The following is a 23,765-nucleotide window of genomic DNA, read 5'->3' as shown; positions in this document are numbered from 1 at the left end:
GTCTCTGTCTTCAGCTGTTACAAGTTCCCCTTAAAACATGATTTCTTTGTAGGCACTCCTAAGTATTTTAATTTCATATTTTGATATAGTATCTCTTTGTGACTAGAGATCCCCCTCAAAAGCTGTGAAACTGTCACCTAACCTGAGATGTTGCCTGCATTACCAGCCGATGTGCCTTACGTTATCATTGGTTCTCTGTCTAGTCAGAGCTGGAGAAGCAGTTTCTTGCAAAGTACAGTTCAGCTCCTTCTAATGCGGTCATCAAAAGTCAGCAAGAGCTTTTTCTTCTTTATATCCCCTTGATGTGGTTTAACCCAGCCACACCTAAACACCTAAGCACCACACAGCCACTCACTTGTTCCACCCCAGTGGGGTGGGGGAGAGCATCGGAAAGGGAAAAGTGAGAAAACTCATGGGTCGGCATGAAAACAGTTTAATAGCAAAAGCCACGCACGCAAGCAAAGCAAAGCAAGGAATTCATCCAGCACGTCCCATGGGCAGGCGGGTGTTCAGCCATCTCCAGGACAGCAGGGCTCCGTCACGCATAACAAATACTTGGGAAGACAAAGTGCCGTCACTCTGGATGTCCCTCCCTTCCTTCGTCCTCCCCCAGCTTTATATGCTGAGCATGATGCCGCGTGGCATGGCACATCCCTTGGGTCAGCTGGGGTCAGCTGTCCCAGCCGTGTCCCGGCCCGGCTCCTTGCGTACCCCCAGCCTGCTCGCTGGTGGGGTGGGGTGAGGAGCAGGAAAGGCCTTGGCTCTGTGTGGGCACTGCTGGGCCATAAGGAACACATCCCCGTGCTACCAACCCTGTTTGCGGCACAACTGTAAAACATGGCCCCGTACCAGCGACTGCGAAGAAAATGAACACTATCCCAGCCACAACCAGCACACCCCTCAACAGCTAATGACAAAGAGTACAGCAAAATAATGGCTTTGCTTAAAAATAATAAGTACATATATATAACAAATTTCAACTGTCATAAGATGCTTGCATATGTGCACAAGGCATTATATAAACATAAGCATCACTTACTAGGGCTCTTAAACTATGCTAAAATTTCATTAGGCAAGTGTTAACCTTGGCCGAAGGCCAAACTCCCCCCCCAGTGCTGCCACTGCCCCTCCTTGACAAAACGGGGCGAAAAAGCTGGTGGGTCAGTGTGAAGGCAGGGCTGTCACTTCCCAGTGACTGTCACTGGCAAAACAGACTCCACCGATTAAAATACATTTGGATAGTGAGAAACAAAGACCCCAAACCTGAGAAGGACACGTCGGCACCCCCCCTGCTCAAGCTCTGCTGCGCTCCTTCCCTGCCACCTCCCCAGGCAGCGCGGGGAGGCTGCGGTCAGCAGTCGGGACGTAGCAGTTTCTCTGCTGCTCCTTCCTCGTCCCTTTTCCCTGCTCCAGTGTGAGTCCTCCCCCAGGCTGCAGTCCTTCGGGGAAAATCTCCTCCAGCCTGGGCCCTCCATGGGTCGCAGGTCCTTCGGGAAGGATCCGCCTGCTCTGGCACGGGGTCCTCCGCAGCACTGCGCTGTGGGTATCTGCTCCAGCATGGTTCTCTCCGGGGCTGCAGGGGAATCTCTGCTCTGGCACCTGGAGCAGCACCTCTCCCTCCTCCTTCGCTGACCTGGGTGTTCGTTTGCGGGGCTGGTTTTCACATGCTTTTCCCCTTCTCTGCCCGTGTGGTGGTTTCGCCCTTTCCTACATTTGTTTTTCCTGAGGTGCTGCCAGCACGGCTGAGAGGCTCAGCTGTGCCCTGCGGTGGGTCCATCGAAACCGTCCATGGCCAGCACGGGGCGACCCCTGGCTTCTTCTCACAGGGACCTTCCCACTAACCTGCCACCTGCACCTAATACAGCAAAGCACTGAACAGCTTATACATTGGGCAGTATTTGTGCAGCTTTGTGTCTTTTCTGTCTCAAAACAGGTTCTGCTACTTTGTTGAAAATGCAAAACATACTTCTTGAATATGAACGGAGAATAGAACGTCAGAAAAATCGGTATAAAGCGCTCTCAAGAGAAGTAAGGAAATTGGAAGATGAAAGGGAGGAGTCACAGTTCAGAGCGGAGAAGACTCAAGATTTGAAATCCGTGTTGGCTCACCAAGAAGCGGAATGGAAAAGGGGTATCCAAAGCCTTAGGTATGTAAATTGTGGTCTGATAATGTATTATCTTGTCAGTGGTTTTGTTCCGAAAGACACTGATGGTGCAGGCAACAGGATGAGAAGTTCCCAGTCTTTTGGGTTTGGGTTTTTTGAATCCCGTGGGCCAGTTATGCTATGAAGTACATAATGTGAGAGGGGAAAAACGTCCGGATACCAGCTCCATGTACAGTCTTCTGGATGTTGTTCTAACTTTGTTTTCTAGCAAGAAAAGAGCAAGAGAGTGTGTACGGGGAAATCAGATTTATAAGAGAGATTTGCGAGGTGGTTGGGTGTGGGTTTTTTTTTCATTTTGTCCTCGCAGCTTCAGTTGGCCTATAATACTAGGATTTCTGGTAACTCCACCCAGTGCAAGTCAAACCAGAGCTTAGAGCATTTGTTTGCTTACCTGTTTGTTTGTTGGAAAGGTCAAGTTTGGGATTGCCCCTTTCCCCACACTCCTGAGCTAGACCCGGAGGTGTGAGGTTTCTCATCGCTGTTGACATCACGTCCGACAGGGGTGGCCAGCAGGCACCGTAGGCAGTTGAGCAAGGACAACTGCAGAGCCCTGGCCTGGGAGGGGAGATCTCCTCGTGGTGATCCCCGGTGGGATGGCGTGGCTGGGGAGCTGGCCCAGCAGGGCCAGGCGGCCCAGGCAGAGCGCGAGCTCAGCAGGAGCCACCGTGAGCTGGCAGCTGGGGCGGCCCGCAGCGGCCTGGGCTGTCTGGGGGGCAGCAGTGCCAGGGCACTGGGGGCAGGGAGTGCCCACCCCTCCTCAGGGCTTGCTGAGCTGTGTCTCGAGCCCGGGGTCCGGTTTTTGGCCGCCCAGCCCAGGAGATCTTGCCCAGCCCGTGTGAGGTCGGCAGGGAGATGCCGGGCTGGCGCGGGGGCAGGAGCACCAGCCCTGTGAGGGGAGGCTGCGGGAGCTGGGCCTGGGGGAGTTGGGCCTCCCAGCGCGGGGGAGGGGAGTACGAGGAAGACGAGGCCGGTCCCAGCTTGGCCTGGGTTTGACTTCAGCAGGTGTTCAAAATCCTCAAGCATCTGTCAAGTATAAAGAAGTAGTATTTTCATTCTAAGTGAATTCTCCAAGCAGCGTTAAATTTATACTTTAAAAGTTACACTTTTTGCGAAATTACCCTAGAAATTACATGTAAAGCTTTTTCCTTGCAATATACGCCATTCAAATACAAACGTTTGTCAGTCTTTCAAGTAATTTTAGTGGTGGTTGATTCTTGTTTTGCAGAATTTCTAAAGCAGGCTTTCAATTGGCAGTTCTTCCCTTACGCTGACACTTGATTTTTTTTTTTTTTTTTTTTTTTCTTGTTGACTGTTGCGAGTATATGGGAAAAAATAGTCAAAATAATGATCAAACACAAAGCTGCTTTCTTGTTTGGGTACCGTGGGCACACCATGGACCGTTTTTTACCATGTCAGTGCTTATTGCTGATTGTTTCAGTTGGTAAAGAAGCTGACCTTCCATAAGGCTTTCCTTGTAAGTCAGCTTCAAAATGAAATTGCTGTAGTTTCTCCCAGAGGTAGATCCGACTGGGGTTTAAAACTGTTTTTAATCGTATTCAGCTTAAACCCCATGCATTTCTGAATCTGGTTTTGAACACTGACATCCTTCTGGAGTAAACAGAAGCTGCTTGTTCTGCCTGTGGTCAGCAGTTGTTTTAGACTTACAGAAGGCTTGCTGAAAAATTGTTGGGTCTGCCATAGATAAGTGGCGTGCTGATTCACCAGTATTGCTTCTGGTCACTGAATCCGTAATGTGTAGGCACTGCTCAGTATACTAAGAAAATGTATACTAACCATAGTAAAAGTTTACGATGCTTTGATCTGATGAGACAACAAACTCCTTTTTCAGCAAAATGGCTGTAATATGAAGATGGATTTTTTTAATTTTATTATAGAAGTGTGCACACTGGTGTGTGTTTCCCTATACAAATTTAAAAATAACTGATAAATCACTCAACGTTTTTTTTCTGTATCTTGTACAACTGATACCATGCACAATGGAATGAAGTTAGAATTCTTTAAAAAGTTGAAAAGTACAGTAAAAATATGAACTCTGAAAACGTTTAACATTTTTTATGGTTTGAGTTGTCTCTGCAAGTTCATCATGTGGAATATCTACTTTTATATCAGTGCTTTTATTTCTCAAATACTCCGTTAAATCCCAGATCTTCTTTGAAACAAGAAGAAGAAAAGAGGCTCAGAGTAGAAGTGCTGTGTGAGAAAAGGAGAGAAGACCTCCGAAGGAAAGAAGATCAATGTTGTAAAGAGATGGAGGAGAAACAGAAACTTGAGTTACAGTCTAGGAATTTAGAAATGGAGTTAAGAACACTGAGAAAGCTCTTGAAACAGGTCTATTAAATAATGAATTAAACTCTTTGTCTTATTTTCTGCTTCTTTTCAATTGAATTGTATTCCAGTATGCCTAGAGAAGGAGGCGCTTTGTTCACGGAAGAGGCGTTGGATAACAGTTGTCAAATTTTGAGGACAGTAGAGTACAGTTGGTTCACAATTGGGTGGTTGTTTTTTGTTTTTTTTTTGCTTTGCAGTTTATTATTCCCTTTTTCCTTTTTCAAAATTTAGGTTTCATTTGTATTTCAGGCAAAGCCTGACCTTTTTTTGAATTACTACAAAACATCCTGTATTTCGCCTTCTTAAATTTTCATAAGAAAATTTAAATTTATTTATTTATAGGTGGATTATCATAACGGTGGGGAATCAAAAATGTTTTCAAGTATGCAAGGGAGAATGGGAAGATGTATTGCTAGCTCTGTTTTTTCTTAAGATGCAAGCAGTTTTATTGTATTACTGCAGGTTGAAGAGGAACGTGATGAAACACAGAGACAGCGCTCTCAGGAAAAGAGGGCCAGAGCCCTTCAAGAAGGAATTTTGAACAACCACCTTGGGAGACAAAAGGAACTAGAAGAAGAGACAAGAAGATCTATCGGAAAAAAATCAGAGGTAAGCAGATTTTTTTTCTAAGAAATTAAATTTCACCATGTTTGTTTTAAAGTCATAATAAATCTTACATAACTTTTTCTGTTTCTTGATGTTTATTTACTGTTTACCAGTGTAACTTATCTGGGTAAATACCTTTCTTGTTTTCTCTTATGTCTAAAAGTTCTGGAAAGCAGCATCACTCCTGTATGTACCTGAATTACTTGTGCAAGTCGGAAGCTAATAGAAGACACTATTTACACCGTTTCTTAACCTATCTGTTATTTTCCATTTCATAGACATTTTGTCATCGCTTTTTAGGCTTTCTAGCAGTGAAACACCTAGCTACCTATGGCAAGGTTGACCAGGAAGAAAGTTGTTTGACAGTGTTTGTGTTTCCATTGCTTTTATTTTTTAATTAGTTATTCCCTTATTGAACTTACTTCAAGTATGCCTTTCTTTGCCACCTCCACATAACTAAAATTTTATGATCGACTCTCAGCAATGAATTCAACTCTCTGTAAGAGTTAGAGTAACTGGAGGAGAAAAAGCAATCATAAACACTGTATTAAAAAAGATCTTGAAAAGAGTTTACTGAATTTCCTAAAGAATGTGCAGTGCCTTGAAGCCTTTTTGTTCTTGGCTGTGCTGCCCAATAAATGTAGGGTGAATGTGTTTAAGTGGGAAAAAGTTATACATACAATAAAGAGGAAATATACAGGACTATTGCATTCCGGGGGTGATTGAGTCTTACAGCTAACTTTCAGTAATACAAAAGGATAAGTGTTCAGAAGACATTTGAGAAGGAAAATACCCTTTCTGGCCTTGTTTTTACCAGATCTGTAGCACAACTAATTCAACCTTAAAGGCAGTATTATAAAGGCATGCACATACAAGAAAGCGCTGTCATTTTAAAAGCTTTGGTTGCTGGTTTAAGGGGGGAAAAAACCGTAACTGTATATTTGGGATGTTCATTTAGGTTTTAAGGCTATGTTGCACTTCCGTTGGGTACGTACGTTGTACATGTGCATGGGTTCACAGAGTAGCTTATTGCCTGAAACTTCATCTTTGAAGTCATGCTTCGGTACTAGAAATGTTAAAATGCAGTTTATTGCTGCAGGTTTTTTGTAGATTCATTTCCCAATTGGCTCTTTATTCATTTTCCCTGTCATTCAGGAATCCCGCACTGATAGAGAACAGGATCTGTTGTACAAGAATCAGTTACTACAAGATGAGATTGCTATGCTAAGGCTAGAACTCACTCAAGTAAGACTTAGGCACCAGGAGGAACAAGGAAAATATTTAAAGGAAAATGAGACCTTGAAAGAAAAAAATGAAGCTCTCAAAAAGGAACTTAAACTGCACAAGGAAGCATTAAGACAAATGTTTTTTCAGTTCAACGCGGAGCTGGACTTAGTAAAGAGAGAATCTGCAGTGCTGACTTCCAAACTTGAGCAGACAAACAAAAGCAAAGACAGACTAGAGACAGAAATTGAGTCATTGCGTTCCTCCCTGAACGCTGCAGTTCAAGAACTTGAACTTCATTTGTCATCAAAAAGCAATGCTGAACGAAGATTTCCCAGAGAACGTGATGAATGCCTTTGCTTGCAAGTCGAGCTCCATCGTGACCTCTCTGACGTGCAAGAAACCAACAAGAGCTTGTCTCTGCAGCTGTGTAAAGCTAAAAGCAAAGCTAATAGGCTAGAAAATGAGCTCCACCAGTTGAAGCAACTGCTCGGAGAAAAAGCTTTGCTTTTAGAAATGACAAAAAAGAATTAAGTCAAGGCCAGTGTCGGGCAAAGGAATGTGGTCATGCTCGACAACTTGAGAAAGATCCAGTAAGCAAACTTGTAATAAAACAGGAGTCCCTGCAGGAGCGATTGGCCCAGCTCCAGAGTGAAAACCTTTTTACTCCATCAGCAATGGGAAGAGATGCAGAACAAGAGGATCATGAAAGAAAAAATAGCGGATTATGGGCAGGAGCGTTTTAAAGACATTTTCAACAAACTTAGAGCTGATACAGAAAAGCAAGTTTATCTAATAGAAGAGCGAAACAAGGATTTAAATGCCAAGCGTACTGATTTAAGGGAACAAGTCTTTAAATACGAGACTGACGTAGTAGAAGGACAGGTAAAGTATATGCGTAGAAAGAACAATTTAAAGTTTGTCTGTTCTTGAAATTAGTTTGTTCCTCCAATGTATCCGGTGCAAGTTACATGCATGGGACCAAAGAATACTCATTTGTTCTGGTTTGTTATGTTTCCCTCGGAATTGCGGAAAGTTTTGGCAACGGGGATATTAGTCCTCAGATCTAAGCAGAGAACAGAAAAAAGGTATCCAAGTCTAAGCTTTGATCAAGAAAGGTGATTCTTCTCTAGAACTTTTTTCCATCTATTTTCCTTAGTCCATGTTATGCCCTATAGAATAGTCTAAAGTATTTGATGGTTTTGATGTAAGTATTGCACTGATGACATGAATGAGAGTGGTATAAAAGGAGGAACCATCCAATACACGAGGGCTGAGAAATGAAGATGCAGAGAAGTGAAGTGGTTGGGGACAGATTTATATGAAGCTTCTATAGAGGGGAAAAAAGAGGTTCTCTGTAAGCTGCTGTCAAGATTGAAGAGTATTAGTAATGTCCAGCTGTTGATTTCTGTATGTGTTTTGAGGGTTCTGAGGGGCCTGCCTGTTCCTCAAAGTTCATGTCAGACGGTGACCTTAAGCTTTCTCTTCTATGATGTGTAGCCACACTCCAGCAGTACTGTCAATCATTGTAAACTGTGACTTGCTTTGTATTCTTACTACCAAAACAATGGGTTCCTTTTGAAGATCATGTGAGAGAGTGTGTGTGTGTATATGTATATAGCTATATATATATATGAGCTATCCAGATTTTTGTAAACCTAATCTATCAGTATTTCTAAAACGAGCTGAGTAAGAAGACTACAAGAGGATGTGATTCAACATACCCTTAAAGTGTATCTCAAAGGAGCTTTCAGATATTTGTATTCATTTAATTGTATTTGTATAGTGAAGAAACAGAAGAAAGAACAATCTAACACAAAGTCCTGCCTTCAGTCACCGGAGTAATATTTGCAGTCAAACTGTGGCTCTTAGATCACAACAGATTTCTTTGGGTTTTGTTAGAAAAAAATACCCGATTGCAGTGTGTTCCTGTGTATTGTTCAAGGAAGAACAATACCTGAGCCTTTTTTATGTGTTAGGAAACAGAAATCCTCATGAACAGCTGCTGATAGTCAAAGGTGCTCAGCTGAGAAAGATGACGAGAGGTCATCATCTGTGCAGATGCCTGCTGGTGGCAGGCAAAATTTCATACTTTTGGGTTCAATCTAGACAGGTCTAACCGTATAACAAAATAAGTTAAAGGCGTATTTCGTGTTCTTAGAACTTTCTTCATGCTAATTTAACTGTTTCGTTAGGGCATGTTTGGACAACTGCAGCAGGAGCTTGCTGCTGCACTTAAAAAGCAATCTATGCCAGAAGCTTCACTTGAAGTTACTACGCGCTACCACAGTGACCTGGAGAGAGACAAGCTGCGCTTGCAAAAGGAGTTGGAAAAAAAGGTGAAAACTAAGGTAGTTAATGTCTGTAACTATATGAATAAATCTGAGTGTAGCTGTTGAAAGCAGGAGCGAATGTTGTCCTTTTGCACCACCTTACGAAAACTGAAGTATAGAGGGAACCAGAGGAGCTTTGCAGGAAAGCTGTAGGGTGATTCTGTGTGTGTGTGCATGTCATCTTATCCCCCAAAGTTGTAACCTCATCCTGTCGCTTCTAGAGTATTCCTTCTTCCCACCAGCTCCAGCTGCTGTTCTTGGTTATGGTTCCTAAGGTGTGTTTTACACTCCACACCAACCTTGGCCATAGGTCTTGGATGGGTGGAGGAGAGCTTAGGCCTGTTTCTGTGGAAGTTACTGCATTCTCCTGCGCTCTTGTCTTTTCCGGCCACCTTACTTTTTCTTCTGCCACTGTTGCTTTCACAGACGCAGAAGCAGAACATGCTGGCTCTGACATCCAAGGACTTGCACAGCACGTGGGAGGAGCACTTGAAGTCAAGATCCCACCTTGAAGAGCGCGTTGCTCAGCTGGACGAGGAGAAGGCTGAACTCTTGCAACAGGTGAGCCCAGAAAATTCTCCAGGCACCGAGCCAATACCCAGGAGAACCACATGCACCTTCTGGTCAGGTTCTTACGTATCATTGTTTTCTGTTATCCCTGCCATTCAGGCTGCGAGTACCTTATCGTTTGGGGGTCATGGAGGAAGCAAATAAAAGCTAGATGGGTATCCTTGTGTAAGTTCTGGAGTGGCTCTGTTGGGAAGAGTTCCCAGTGTGGTTTGCTATCAGTTGAGCACATCGAGCAAGGCCACAGTTCCCAATTCTTCCTTGGATTTTGTGTGGTCATCTTCTGACCCCTTGGTTTCTGGGCAGGTTTAAAATGCTTGATGTTTCCAGTGCGTGTGTGGAGGAGCTGCTGTATGTTTTCAGCGTAGCGGGAGCTTAAAAGCCTTGCCGAAAAACATACTGAAGGAATGCTGGGTAAATGAACGAGTGCTTGGGAAACAAGCAGCGCCTGCCAGTTGCCAAGGGACAGCCTTCCCCTTTTCTCCTTTTCTGTAGAGGGAAAATGGAAGTACAAAGTGAAAACAGCTGCCAGCTCTCCTCTGGTGTGGCTGAGAAAACACCAAGAGGAGGAAAACCAGCATGTGGCTAAGTAAATGGCCACACAGAAGAGGTGGAGGTAATGGCCGAGGGGAATAAAATGTTGAAGAACTCCAAAAGATCAGATTCCTCCACAAGCCCCTGCCTGCTGGTTGCTGGAAGATCCCAGGAAAGCTTTGGATGGATCCATGTTCTCCCATGAAGTGCATACCTACGTAATCCCTACTACGAGCAGAGGCACTGCCAAAAGTGTTCTCCAGCATCTTTTCCACCTGTTATGTCTAGAAGAGGATGGCCTTTGCTTCAGCGAGGGCATCTGTTTCTGTAGTTACGTATTGGTCTGTTTGATGTGAAACCTGAAGGGATGGAATATCCTCAGGAATTCCGTCCCGTGGCATTCTGTGGAACGTGGCTAACGGATAGAGACGTCCGGCAGCTTCTCTGTGGAGAGCGCTAGATGCACAGACTGTACGTAGGTATTTTTCCTGTGCTCTGTGTGTGTGATACACTTTCAAAAGAGAAAAGAAAGATGTGAGAGTGAAAGAAAGGAAGTGAAGAAGCTGGTAGAGTTGAAACGCCCAGCTGAACTACGTCTGGCCCAAGAAATGAAAAGAAACCTCGATCTGCAGAAAGACTGTAAGAGGGACGGCTTTTTAGCGTGGTGAAGAGGTATCCCTGCGTAGAAGTCATGTTTTATTAAACTTTAGTGTAAAAATAGGTGTACCTAACTGTGAGCAGATGCCGGCCTCGTGTTAGTTCTTGCAAGGTACTTCTGTACACCAGCCCCTAGTTTTCACTAGCTGCCAAAACAACTGCAGGTGCAGGTAGCCCTGCAGTTCTCCTGGGAAAAAGGGAGTCTTTCATTCCTCTTTTCAGGTGAAATCTGGACTCTCCAAGTGTATGTGGCGCAGGAATACTGGTTTTTCCTGGTAATTCCTGGTGTGTCAAGCACGTTAAAGATGAAGCAAGCTGTGTCTGTGCTGTTTACATGAGAGTATGTGAAAAAGTCCAGTTTTGTTCCTTTGCTTCATTGTTTTCATGACTAGTTTGCTGTGCAGGTTGAAGAGGCTGCTGAGCAGAGCTACGAAGGAACTAAGGGTGTATGAGGAGAGAGGGGGACTGTCCCAGCTTAATTTGCAGGGAGAAGTGAAGAACAGGTATTCTGAAGTGGTCAATGAAATTGGCAGATTAAGAACAAAGGTGAGCTTTGCTTTGTTTGGGTTATTGTGGTGTTTTTTCTTGTGAAACCTTTGTTCTTTCTTTATACTTCTTTTCATATTGTTGACTTTTTTTCTTGGCTGTATTTCTGAAATTATTTGGCTGTTTTTTGATGTTCCTTCTATGGTCACAGTAGTAGGCGACTGTAATACTGTTGTAGCTCTTAGGGGTAAAGACGGAAGTGTTACGTACACAGCAGTATCTGCGAGGGCACATCAGGGGTAGGCTGTCCTGCAGAGGAAGGGCAAAGCAAGAGCCACAGCAAGGCTGGCAGGGTCTGTGACCACACAGGCCAGGGATCAGCCCCACAGGCCCTCACCAAGAAGAGCAGAAGAGTTCTGGGGACAGTAAGCAGAGTGCGCCAAGAGTGCAGATCACCAGGCCGGTCCATAGGGATGGGCAGGTCTGCAGTCCTACTGGGCCGTCACGTCCATGGGTGAGGGTCAGGGCTGAGAGCAGTGAAGGCCCAGCACAGGCCTGGCTGCAGCTTGAGGCCGTGGCAGCATCGTCGGGCTCCGACGGATGCATTCCCTCTCGGAAGAGAGGGGAGTAACGCCACCATCACTCGGAACAGCTCTGTGCAGTTGGCCTTGCCCAAGGTCACCCCCTGAAGGCTGTCTCGGGCACGAGTTGAGCAGGAGGCAGGTGGGGGTTTGCTTTTCGGAATGGTGTCTTTGCTTCCCAGGGCACAATGCAGTGTGAGGTGGTGCGGAAGAAACCCTGTAACTTGTTGCTTACTAGTAGCTGACTCAGTCCGTCTTTCCTGGTCTTAGAGACCCACAAATGGTTTTGAGGTTGCTCTGCGGCGAATGAAGAGACGGGACGCAGCTTGATGCAAGCAAATGTCAATTTATTGTACAGAAGCACACGTTTTTATACACTTTCAGAAGCTGCGCGTTTTAAACTAATTGGTTCTTGAAGCTAAGCCTTGCATACTAGGCAATCCCTGATTGGTGGTTAACTGCCATCAATTAACAGCAAGGTGTTACCTTTCCCTGGCGCCATCCGTCTCCCACTCCCCTGTGCTCTGCAAACATGCCTCATCATGTTACTTGTTGTCTAGACAAGCTCGAGCACATTCCCCTCAGCTAACCGATTGCCGCGCATGGTCCTAGTTTCCAGCCCGCTCCTGCATTGCTCTGGCCGTTCGGTAGCATGTGACCTTTTAGCTGCTTCTCCGCTCATTACTGAGATAGCTGTGTTTCAAAGTTATGCTCCTTTTTAGAAGATATTATTGTAGAACGAGTCAACTGCCTTGAGAGTGGCTCATTTTTAGTTCACAGGTTAGCAGCATATTTGTGTTCCTGTTGGAAGAGTTATTTTGAATGACAGGGAATGGAATTACGTTTGGGCAATTTTAAATAAGTGTAAAGTTTCTACGTATTTTAGAGACTTTCAAGTGTTGACTCTGCTGGTTTCCCCCACTTTTTTAAAAATAAAAGATGATGGGATATCATGTTTTATGGTTAATAGGTATAGACGATGGATGTTTCTGGAGGGGGAAAGAAGGGGATAGAGCTGTAGTTGACCATTGGGACCTATGGGAAGTCTGATATTTCCTGGAAATCTTTTGAAAACAAACTGCAGCTTTGACCTAAAGAGACTGTCTTCTGCCACCACTGCTGCAAAAGCGGTGTTCTGAACTGCTACTTCCAGATCCATTAGCGTAATGGAAGAGAAGGGTACCCGTTTCTTGCCTTGTCAGTTCTGTGACAAAGCTTTGACCGTGTGACAGCATGTGACAGTTCCTCTGAAGCGTGACACATGGTTCTTTTTCTGATGAAACCAGAATGTGGCTGTGATGTAACTGGGTATGGGTGTGTTTGATTTCCTATGATCGTATGAACATCTCGCAGAAGAATAGCCCTGGTGCTTTTCAGCCTAGCCCTGCGGGTGTCATGCCGCTGGTTTGGTACCTCTCGGTCCGTGACCCACTGCAGAACTGAGGAAGGATGGGAACCTGAGGAATGCTGTCAGAAATTATGTGAAAGCTGTTCTTGTTTTAAAAGAAGAGCCTGGTTTCACTTTTGTTTTAACACTGAATCAGCAGATGGTAAATACAGTGTTGATGGCCAACTCCTTTACCAATTTTCACAGATTTGACTAATTTTAGATCCCTCTGAGTTCCCTGTTTTTTTCCCCTTTCCTGTCTACAGGTTGATGAACTTTCCCAGCAGCTGGAGATAGAGCCTAAAAAAGGCATGCAGCTAGAAGCACAAAATCATGATTTGCGAGAGGAGTTGTCCACCATGCGTGGGAACCATGAAAACCTGGAGAAGAGCAAAAGCCAGCTGAAAGAAGAGGTGGCTAATCTCAAACACCATATGGAGACTAACATGGTGGATCGCAGCCAAATAGAACAATCCAAAAGAGAGGTGGAAGAGTGAGCTGAACAAGAAATAAGACAAAAACTGCAAGAAGTCAACCTGATTTTGCAGGTAAGTTCATTTCTTATGTGTGTCTGTTATAGACTTCTGTTTTGGTTGTCATTTTTAGGGGCGGGGGGCGGTGCCTGATTCCATGTGTTACGCTGTACTTCTGTTTTTCCTGAAGGGCAGTGGGAGAAGGGAATATGGTTGGGCAAGATGCTTTCATGTGCGTGCAGTGTGCCTGCAGGCCCTGAATCAAAAACTTGCCAAGGTAGAATTTCATTTTGCAGTTCTTGGAGGGGTATCACTGTCCACTGGTCTTGTTCTCATTGTTTATCCTTGAATGGGTATTGCAACTTAGAGTTGTCACAGCCAGGCATACGCATCTTCCTTAGTCATTGCACAAGGGGCAACGCTCAGAAAAGAAGTCACCAAAGCTGCAGGGTGGGGGCTGGGGGTGCGGCATCTCCATAATTTCTTTGAGGAATGCTATGCCCTGTCCTACAGAGATTGTGTTCTTCCATCAGTAGCTTTGATGAAGAATAGTGCTAAGATGGGGGTTCTTTCTGAATGAAAAGAATCATTCAGTGTGGTAGTTCCAGGGTTCTGCCCTGGTCGCTGATGGCAGTGAGGAGGCACAGTTGCCTCGCTGAATAGAGCTGGGCCCTTGAAACTGGGTACGTGCAATTGACTGCCGAGGGGAGTTCTCTTTTTCTTTGCGGTGGTTGAAAGTGTGTATCTACTTCAGATGCAGGCAGCCTCCCAGGACAGATTAGAACAAATCAGAGCCAGTCGTCATGCTTTGCTGACAAGCCAGCTAGAACACAGAATTGGAGACCTCGAACGTGAATTGGACAGGATAAAAAATACCCAACGAGACAGTATTTTTCAAAAAGAATCTGTACAGGCAGAAGCGGAAAAGTACAAAGACCTGTATCTGGAGGAAGTTAAAAATGGAAGGTGCCTAGGAAATAAACTGGAAGGGTAAGTCCATGCATTTTTGGCGTGATAATAAGATACTACTTTTTCCTCAAGCAGTTTTCTTCGTTAAATACCTTTTCTACATCTGGTCAGCATTATGCATAAGATAGCATACTTGTGATGAAAGTACCTTAAGGCTCCCCCCTGTTCATTGGAACTATCTTCGTTTCTCTTCAGTGTTCCAGCAGTAACACCACCGATCATGGGCATTAATAGGATATTTTTGAAGTTGAGTTTGTTTTAACAGGCAGCCTTTTTGCCAGTCTCTAATCTCCTCTTCTTATTCTAAGTACGGCAGAAAAGAGAATGTCATGTCCTTTACTGCTTGAATAAGGATAGGCCCTTCAGAGAACGGCATTTGGTGCTATGAAGAAGAACAACAAAAATCTTTTGGCTTCCATTTTAGCCGCATGTCATAGGTTTCAGCTTGCTTTGGGAAAGGAAGGGAAGCCCAGAGTTCTTACGCCGGTGATGTACCTTTCAGGAAGAGCTATGTAAACACACGGTGTGCACAGACTGCTTTGAGGCCTTAATGCTGAGAAGTCCAAAGAATTGGTTAACTCTTGCTGCTTCCTGCAGGTAGTGTGGCTACCTAGAAATAGGCTCTTCAAAAAACCTCAGATCAAATTATGGACATTTTTTTTTGAACTCTCTTAATCCCTTCCACTTTCAGAAGTCAGATAATAGTCAAAGACCTGGAGGGTAACTTTGCGGAAGTGTTATTACCAAAGATAATTCTTTGTATGCTTCTGAATGTTTCAGAGCTAATGAGAGATGAGCAGAAGCCAACGCTAAGCTCCTTCAGGAGTGCCATGGAAGCAAACCTTTAATTGCAAGCAGCGCTGTCAGTGGTCCAGTTCTGTATTCTACTGAACTGGGACATATTAGCAACAATCCGGCACTGAATAGAAGTCTAAATCTAGGAGGAAGCTTCCTAACCCCGACCGTGAATACGTTACCATCAAGAAACAGAGTTGAAGCCTATGTGGCTAAGGTAAGCGTTTTTAAATACTGGTCTCAACTAGTGTTGAAGAGTATCTGTAAGCAAGGTTGTGCTTTTCAGTCTAAAGTTAGAATCCATTTCTAGTTCCAAACCATATGCTCTAATACGCTAAACCAAATTGCTCATCAAACCAGTATACAACTAGGTGGTAGAAATGAAGACTTCTGGTCATTAGGGTTATAAAATTTCCAGAAGCGCTCAAAGACCAAAAAATACTGAGTTCTAAATGATGAACTGCGTAACAGGTTTTTTTTGCAAGTTCTCTTTTGCAAGAGAAACTGTGGTGAAGAATACTGTGGCATAGGAAGCTCCCAAATAAGCTCTTCAGTAAAATTTAATGCGGATGCCCCATCCCTGGCAGTGCTCAAGGCCAGGCTGGGTGGGGCTTGGAGCAACCCGGTCTAGTGGAAGGTGTCCCTGCCCATGGCAGGGGGGCTGGAACTGGATGATCTTTAAGGTCCCTTCCAACCCAAGCCATTCTGTGGATGACCTTTTTTAAAACAGCTATCTTTATGATGAGTGCAAAATCCCATCAGACTTCTTTGTTTGAGACACCTTTTCCCCCTTCACTGATGTTCATGCTAGCAGTTTCTTCACCGGAACTGGTTTTAGTACAATACCAACAAAGGGATGCTTCAAAACTAGGATGGTATGAACAGGGCACGTTACTTCTCACTTGAGTGCGGGACGAATGCTGTGCCTCGGAGGCATTTGATTTTGTGGGTCCTGCTATGTGGTGTTATATGTAACTGCTCCTCAGGAAGTCTACAGAGCTTTCTAATTTGGTAAAAAGCTGCAACCTCTGCAATACCTCTGGTCAAAATATGCCCTGTAATTAGCAGTCAGCATGATAGCACATCCCTCACAGAATGGTAAACGTGATATCATGAGACTTGGAAACAGATGTCAGTAGTTGTAATCGGTTTCCCACCTAGCATAGGACTGAGGCATGGGCAAGCTTGCCTGTTCAGTCAGTGTCTGTCCCTCGCACATTCTGTTGTTGAATGGATGTGAGAAGCATTTGGTCACCTTTAAGCCTTACCCTGGTTCAGTGGTCCCACCTACATTGGAAAGAATCCATTTAAAATAACGTGTCTACATACTGCACCTGGTTTAAGAAAAAGAAAAAACCAAACCAAACAACAAAACAAAAATGGACAAAGCAGTGTGTAGGTAGTGCGTAGCAGCGGCAGTTAAGAGATGAACTTTTCTGTATCGTTGTGAATGTGGTTTTTGTGTCAGAGGGGTGGACATAACACTACCTAAAGAACGTGGGAGGCAATTAGTACTGTACCACCTGCAGGGATTATTCTGCACGCAAGCAGCAGAAAGGAGGCGAAATTCAGGGATCCACTGCAAAACTGAAGTAAGAAGAAAGCCAGGACAAGGGAACAAGAGGGACAGGGAGCAGGGAGCAAGTGAGGGCAGGGAAAAAAGAGAGAGAGACGGGAGCGAGATGTTACAAGAAGAAAAAGGCAAAGGAGGAAACCATCCCACTTCTAGGAAAAAAGCTGTCCTAGTTTAAAAGAAAAGGGTTTAACAGTTGTGGTTTCTTTTTTTGAAGAAGAAACAGGAAAAAAAAATAACCTCCCTGTTACTAAATCCAGCTGCACATCTTTTTATGATATTTCTTCCTGTAATCACCAGTTAGGGAACGACTGAGACTAATTGTAGTGTCACTGCTTGTAGCCTCGAGTCACCTGACGTTCAGTGTATTCAGGGAAGTCTTAAAACCTGATCTTCTCTGGAGTCCTTCAGAAGAAAGGAACTGAGTTCTCAGAGGTGCAGTAGTTGCTAGAGGACTAGGCGAGTATTTCGCTTAGAACTGCGGGCTTAATTGTTCTCAGTCGGGTGCAGTATGTCATGTGCATAACATGCATCTGAGAAAAGAGGATTGAATTGCAACATAAGACTTTGAAGTCAGGAAGTAACAAAAGGGAAAAACTGCAAGTATCCCTCTGCATACAATAATGGGTGGCAAATCTCAATCAGTTTCCAAATGCAAAATCACCAGATGCACAGTCTGTGCTGTCATTTCCGCAGGAGTCCCGTGCCATTCAGGAGGCAAGTTGGAGCATGAGGGAAGAAATCAGAGATTATAGTGTTAGTCTATTTTGAAATGCTTTGCTGGTTGTGCTGCCTGGTATTCTGTCTGTTCACCAGACTGTTTCAAAGCAGAAGAATTTCTCTGACTCTAAGCCTTTTCTTCACTTCACTGTTTACTTCAGTTATGCCTCAGCTTTGTTTTCCCACTAACCTGGTTCCCTTCTACAGAATTTGCCTTGCCTTTAAATTCAGGATGCGCAGTGCTGCCTTGGCTGGAGATGACAAATGTTTCTGCCACTGAAGCTCTAAATGACAGGGAGTTAAGAAGCTGAAATTGCAGTGTGCCTCAGGCAGTCCTTTTGCACTACTTTTTTTAGTCAAAGCTCTCTGCAGATTTGGTGTTCCTTGTAGTAGCTTCCTCAAGGTGAGAAGGGCTATTGGAAGTAGGGAACATGCCAGCCATTCTGAAGAGGAAGATGTTTGTGTAAATTTCGTTTGTGCACAAGCTTTGAAATAGCTTCAGGGGCAAAGAGGTGAAAATAGTTCACACTGCTATTATTCAGAATGATGGTGTTCATTGGTCCTGCAGCTGTTGGAAAAAACACTGGTAAATGATGCTGACAAGAGGAAGGAGTGCTCCACTAGCAAGTGGACACAGTTTCTTCTTTAGACTTAACTAAGGAATTTGGTGTTTAAAGGCTTGAAAGATTGCACCGTTTTCCTAAACATGAGGCATGACTATCAGTGATTACACATAGAGCCGTACATGTTGAAGATGGTAATATCACAAGTTCAGCAAAAAATGAGCGTGTTATTCTTAAAAGAGCATAAAGAAATGTGTTCCATTCCAGTATAGCCCCTTCCCCTTTATCAAATATATACGCTACAGAAATGAATAACCTTGAAGTGCAAAAGGATCTTTAAAAATAGAAAAAAGTTCATATTGGCACAAGCTTATTAACCAGTAGAATCCCAATCCCATGCAAATGTCTTCGGGGTTTTTTGGTGGTTTTTATTTGTATTAGAGCTTCAGTAATGTGGAATAAATTACAAGTACTTGACAAATTCTGTGCATGTCATTAGACAGTGACTGTAGCAACTAGCAATTCAGCATTTCAGACCTGCTCCCTTAGTCCATAGACTAAGGCAAGGAATGTCTCCTGCAAGTGCTGCAAGGAGGTTTTGGGACTGGAGTCCTGCTGTTAGGTTTAACAAATGTCAAGCTTAAATCCTAACAGCTGTGCCAAAGGCTGGTGAAAATGAACGTGCGTGTCTTGACAGACAAGAACAGTGAACTCTGCAACCAGGGTGAATCAGTGGATAAATGAAACCAGTTTAATGTGGGAAGGGAAATGTCTGCTTCCTCTTCATCTTTCAATTTCTGTTCCATTTCTGATTTGGCTTTCTGCACTCTTGTAGCAGTCTTTGTTGTTAGCTTTTTTACTTGCTTCATTTACATGTAGGCCACGTTCTTGTTTCTCACTGAAGACCTGTGAACATAAGGCCATTTTTCTTCCTTCTTCAGCTCCTTCATCAAAAATCTGTCCCTCTCTCTTCTCTGCAGCCAGATACATGGCAAGGTTTGCAGCCAGCATTGTTTAATGTTGGGATGGTATTTTATACTGGAAATGTTGTCTGTTTACGCTGTTAGGTTTTGATTAAAACTTACTGATGTATTCACATTTTCCTAACACTGCGCATATTTTGAACTTTAGTTTGTCCAAGTGAAAGAATGACTGCTGCAGGGGACTTCTCTGCTTTATGTATTTGTAGTGCAAGGGCTTCGGTGGTAGTTAACCGTCTGTGAGAGGTAGCGCAAGGGCTTCGGTGGTAGTTAACCGTCTGTGAGGTGTAGCGCAAGGGCTTCGGTGGTAGTTAACCGTCTGTGAGGTGTAGCGCAAGGGCTTCGGTGGTAGTTAACCGTCTGTGAGGTGTAGCGCAAGGGCTTCGGTGGTAGTTAACCGTCTGTGAGGTGTAGCGCAAGGGCTTCGGTGGTAGTTAACCGTCTGTGAGGTGTAGCGCAAGGGCTTCGGTGGTAGTTAACCGTCTGTGAGGTGTAGCGCAAGGGCTTCGGTGGTAGTTAACCGTCTGTGAGGTGTAGCGCAAGGGCTTCGGTGGTAGTTAACCGTCTGTGAGGTGTAGCGCAAGGGCTTCGGTGGTAGTTAACCGTCTGTGAGGTGTAGCGCAAGGGCTTCGGTGGTAGTTAACCGTCTGTGAGGTGTAGCGCAAGGGCTTCGGTGGTAGTTAACCGTCTGTGAGGTGTAGCGCAAGGGCTTCGGTGGTAGTTAACCGTCTGTGAGATGATAGTCTATGGATTTAATCTGTTATAATGGAACTTTGAGCTCTAGGAGTAGGCTGGTTTACCCTCCTTGCCACTTCTGATATACAAAAAGTTCTTGGTGGTCGCAGCAGTTGTGTCTAGGAACTCAACTTCAGAACAGTACTGGTACTCCAGACTCGGAGCATCATTTCACGGAGTCTTACAGGATCCAGCTTACTCTGTGCTAAAGCAGCCTGTGTGGATAAGTAGTAAGTCAACACCACTTTCTGAAAAAGAACTGTTGAGAAGGTGCCTGCTGCAAATGAACACCTGGTGTGTTACCGCCTGAAGAGATGTGCAGTGAGGTGAGAAGTACCTGCTCAGGAGGTTTGGGACACTCAGCTGTGATGCCTTTCCCAGGGGTTTGGGGGGAAGGAGAAAACTGGAGGCAAGTTAAGGTCCTCGGAGGTGTATTTTGCCTGGCTCTTCATTCATTCCCTTTTCAGAAATCAGTGTGTTGGCTTTATTTCCACCTATTTCTCTTCCCTCAGACATGGATGAGAATCACAAAGACGTTGATGGAATGAATAAGAGGAAAACAAGACCTTTTTCTTCTCTTGATTGATTTGTACATGTTGCGGAGGGTCCTGTGGACCTTCTAGTCATTGTGAAGACTCAGGAAACCAGGGAAAGTGGTTTCTTCTAACACCACTAAGTACTACGACTTTGCTTGGGCTTGGTCCTGGGTTTGGGCCGTATTTTGGTCTAGGCATTAGTTTTCCTGCTTTTCTCTGTTACCTGTGTCTCGTCTCAGGAGTTAGGGGGTCCTTTCTCCCCAGGATTTTGCTTCTGCTTGTACCTGCTTGAAAACAATTAGAGATTTGGGGGGTCCTTTTCCATTGTTCATGCAGCTCTGTTGGCACAGAGTATTTCAATGAAGTATCACAGAGTGGTGCTTCTCCTGCAGGATCCGGTGAATTTGGTCCCAGCTTTCCCTGTGTTCCTGGAGAGAGAGCCCTTCCCTCCGCTTCGCTGGTTTACAGCCCTGCTCCTCTGACCCTTGCAGTTACTGCCTGTTACTGCTGCTCTTGTGAGGGTAAGCAGAGTGGTTTCCTTCCTGAGGCTCTTGCTCTCTCTGTCCTGTTGAGTACCCTGTGCAGTGTTTCCGTTCTTCTTGTTGTTGTTACGCTGCTAGGTGGGTCTGCTCATTTCATAAAATAAATGCTCCTTCCCCCAGGAATTCAGTACTAAAATCAAGAGAGTCACAGAAGGAGTGAGGGTGGAAAGGGGCCTCTAGAGATGATCTAGTCCGACCTCACCCCTGCTCAAAGCAGGGTCAGCCGTAGCAGGTTTCTCACTGTTCTGTCCAGCCAGGTGTTGTACATCTCCAAGGATGGACCCTCCACAACCTTTTCTGAGCAACTTGTTCCAGTGGCTGTCCATGCTTACAATTTTTTAAAAAATAATAATTATAAAAATCCTTGTGTTAAAATTTCCTCTATCTGGATTTGTGCCTATTCCTCTTGTTCTTTTGCTTGGCACCGCTGAGAAGAGTCTGGCTCCATCTTCTGTACTCCCCCCACCAGGTACTTATACGCATAGATAAGGTCCCCCTGAGCTTTCCTGTTCTCCAGCAAAGAAACAGTTGCAGCTCTCAGCCTCTGCATATAGCTCACAAGGTCCAAGCCCTGCAGCATCTTCATGGCCGTCGTAGCCCTGGAAGCTGTATGACACGTGTTTGGAAATTCACTCCTGTGTGTCACAAATTTGATGGGAAAAATGTAGGAGTAGCAAGTACCATCAAACGTAAACAACAGCATATAGCGCTTGGACTGTGACTCTTAAATTAGGAGATGTGATTCCTTCTTGTGAAGGCTTCTGAAGGCAGAATCATAAGTGAGAATAACTTAATTGGTAACAATACCCACTTTCTAGGGGAGAAGAGGCGTAAGTGCTCCTTTGCAGTGATCCAGGCTGATTCCAGCTACATAATAAACCCCACAGCACTCGCTGCGTAGAAGCTGTAGCTGCGGTTGTTTTTCTTAGTACACAGTTTGCAAGAAAAAATTGTGTGTGCTTTTATATTTTTATAAATGTGTGTCGTGGTATTTGCAATAACAATAAAGAAGTTTTGGCGTCATCTGTAGGAGCTCTTTCAATTTCCCATCTTAAGGTGGAGAAAAGAAGAATATTGGCACACGCTTTTTTCTATACAAATGGTGTATGTCAATCCTGCAGCAGCTGCTGGTGCAGCTCTTCTCTCTGTGAAGTTGCAGAAGCCAGCCTCAACTGGCTGATTTGTCCCTGTGGGTGGCATCTGTACATATCTCGGCGTGTAGCTGACATCCTGTTCGTGTGTTTGATGATAAACTTCAGCCGTACCTTCACTGCTATAACTGCGCTAGGCTTTCTTGCTTTCTTCCTGTGTATTTTGTTAAATGCCCAGTAATAATCCAGCTGGCGAGTTACAAATTGTTTTGTTAACGTTGCTGAGCAATGAGGCAGCTGCAGCCCGACTGACCAAAAGTTTCTCTTCAAGAAAAATCAAACCCCAAACCAAGGTGTGTCTACTTGGAATTATATTTTTAGGTTTTCTCTCATTATGTGTGGATTTTAAGAATGTTTTAGAAGTTTAATATTAGAAAAATGTGACTGTTAAAGTATTAACTATATTTTCTGTATAATTCTAGGTACGGCAGGAACTAGATGAAAGAATCGCTAAAGAACTTAAACAAGGTAATGTGTCACTGTTAGGGGCATTTTTAAGGAAAAAGAGGAGTGTTCCTAACTCCTGAATGTAATGGCTTGAAAGCTGTCAAGTTCCTGTGCTAAGCACAGGGAGGTTTTTCTGCTAGCTTTCCAGTTTAGACTTGAATGTGAAAATTTCCTGCTTACCAAAAGATTGTGTAGAATGTTATGCAGTTGCCTGAAAAAGACAAGTGCAGAGGAAACTAACCCGCTTCCTCTACACGGGTGCACTTGGCTTAAGCTGAAGTCACGTTTTTCTAGAGTGAATCCTTGAGCACAAACATCAAACGTAAAAGAAGCCCTGAGAGAAGACGTTTATAGACTTCAGCCATCGCTGCTTCTTCCATGTGCGTCGGTTGCATTCCGCACTACATCATACCGCGCCCATTCTCTGCTGTTGGGTCTGGATTTTTGCTGTTTCTTGTCCATTGCTTGTATTTGTAGCTTATATGTTGCAGTCTTTTTTGAATAAGCAAGAAAAATATAATCAGTGATGAAAGATACCCTTTCTTTGGGAAAAGATCATTTAGTAGCACTTAGGCAAACATCAGATGAGTTGAATGCTTTTAACACATAGCATGAAACATGCTCTATAATATGAGGCCAGGTGTCGAAAGAGGAATTCCACCTGTTTCAGGGTAGTCGTTCCTCCAGAGTCACTGCTTTGCTTTGCAGTGACTGGTGCTATTTCAAAGCAGGAAGCCCCTGCGAGAATTTCCTTCTGTTCCTGCATGCTTTTGGTAATACAGAGAGTGTTCAGCTGTAGCTTCACAGCTCGTTCCATGTGTCCGAATGGACACAAAGCCGTTGCATTTCATCCGTGTGCATTTTGAACCTGACTGTGCATCTGCTAGGTGTCATAGAGTGCGCTTGGTTTCAGGACCTTGTCTGAAAAATGTGGCTGGAGAAGAACAGGAAAGGTGGGCTTGCTTTCCTTGAGTATGTGTTTTTGTGGAGGAAGGAGGGTTTTGCCAGGGTGAGTTACAAAGACGCCCCTCAAAGAAAGTGCCAGGCTAGGAGACTTGTCCTGGCCTGACTGCATTGCAAAGGCGTTTGCGTTTTCACCGGCGGATTCTTTTTAAGTTTGTCACAGAGAAGGCAGAAGCTGGTTTTTAGGAGCAGAGTTCCAATAAATCACTGCTTTGAACATTCAAGGAAAACAGATACTGGAGGTTCGTGAGGTCTGCAGGGGGGCTCAGTTTAGCACTGGTGCAAGCAGGAGTCATTTGTGGATTCCCTGAAGATGTTCAATGTGTAGCCTATAGAATTTCTGTCACTGGCTTTAGAAATACTGTTGGCTGGTAGGCAAATGTGGAAAAAGATTGTTTCTCCCTTTGTGCCTAGCCCTTTGATTGTTAT

The 23,765-nt window shown here is 44.4% G+C and overlaps 1 pseudogene; it reads left to right on the top strand.

Moving 5' to 3' along the window:
- LOC129734550 (ankyrin repeat domain-containing protein 26-like) overlaps positions 1-23,765 on the top strand; it is a 57,430-nt pseudogene that overhangs the window by 31,940 nt on the left and 1,725 nt on the right.

The sequence above is a fragment of the Falco cherrug genome, chromosome W, assembly GCF_023634085.1.
Source record: "Falco cherrug isolate bFalChe1 chromosome W, bFalChe1.pri, whole genome shotgun sequence".
Lineage (NCBI taxonomy): Eukaryota > Metazoa > Chordata > Aves > Falconiformes > Falconidae > Falco > Falco cherrug.
The sequence above is the reverse complement of the archived record's forward strand: the minus strand, read 5'-3'. Positions and strand labels throughout refer to the sequence as shown.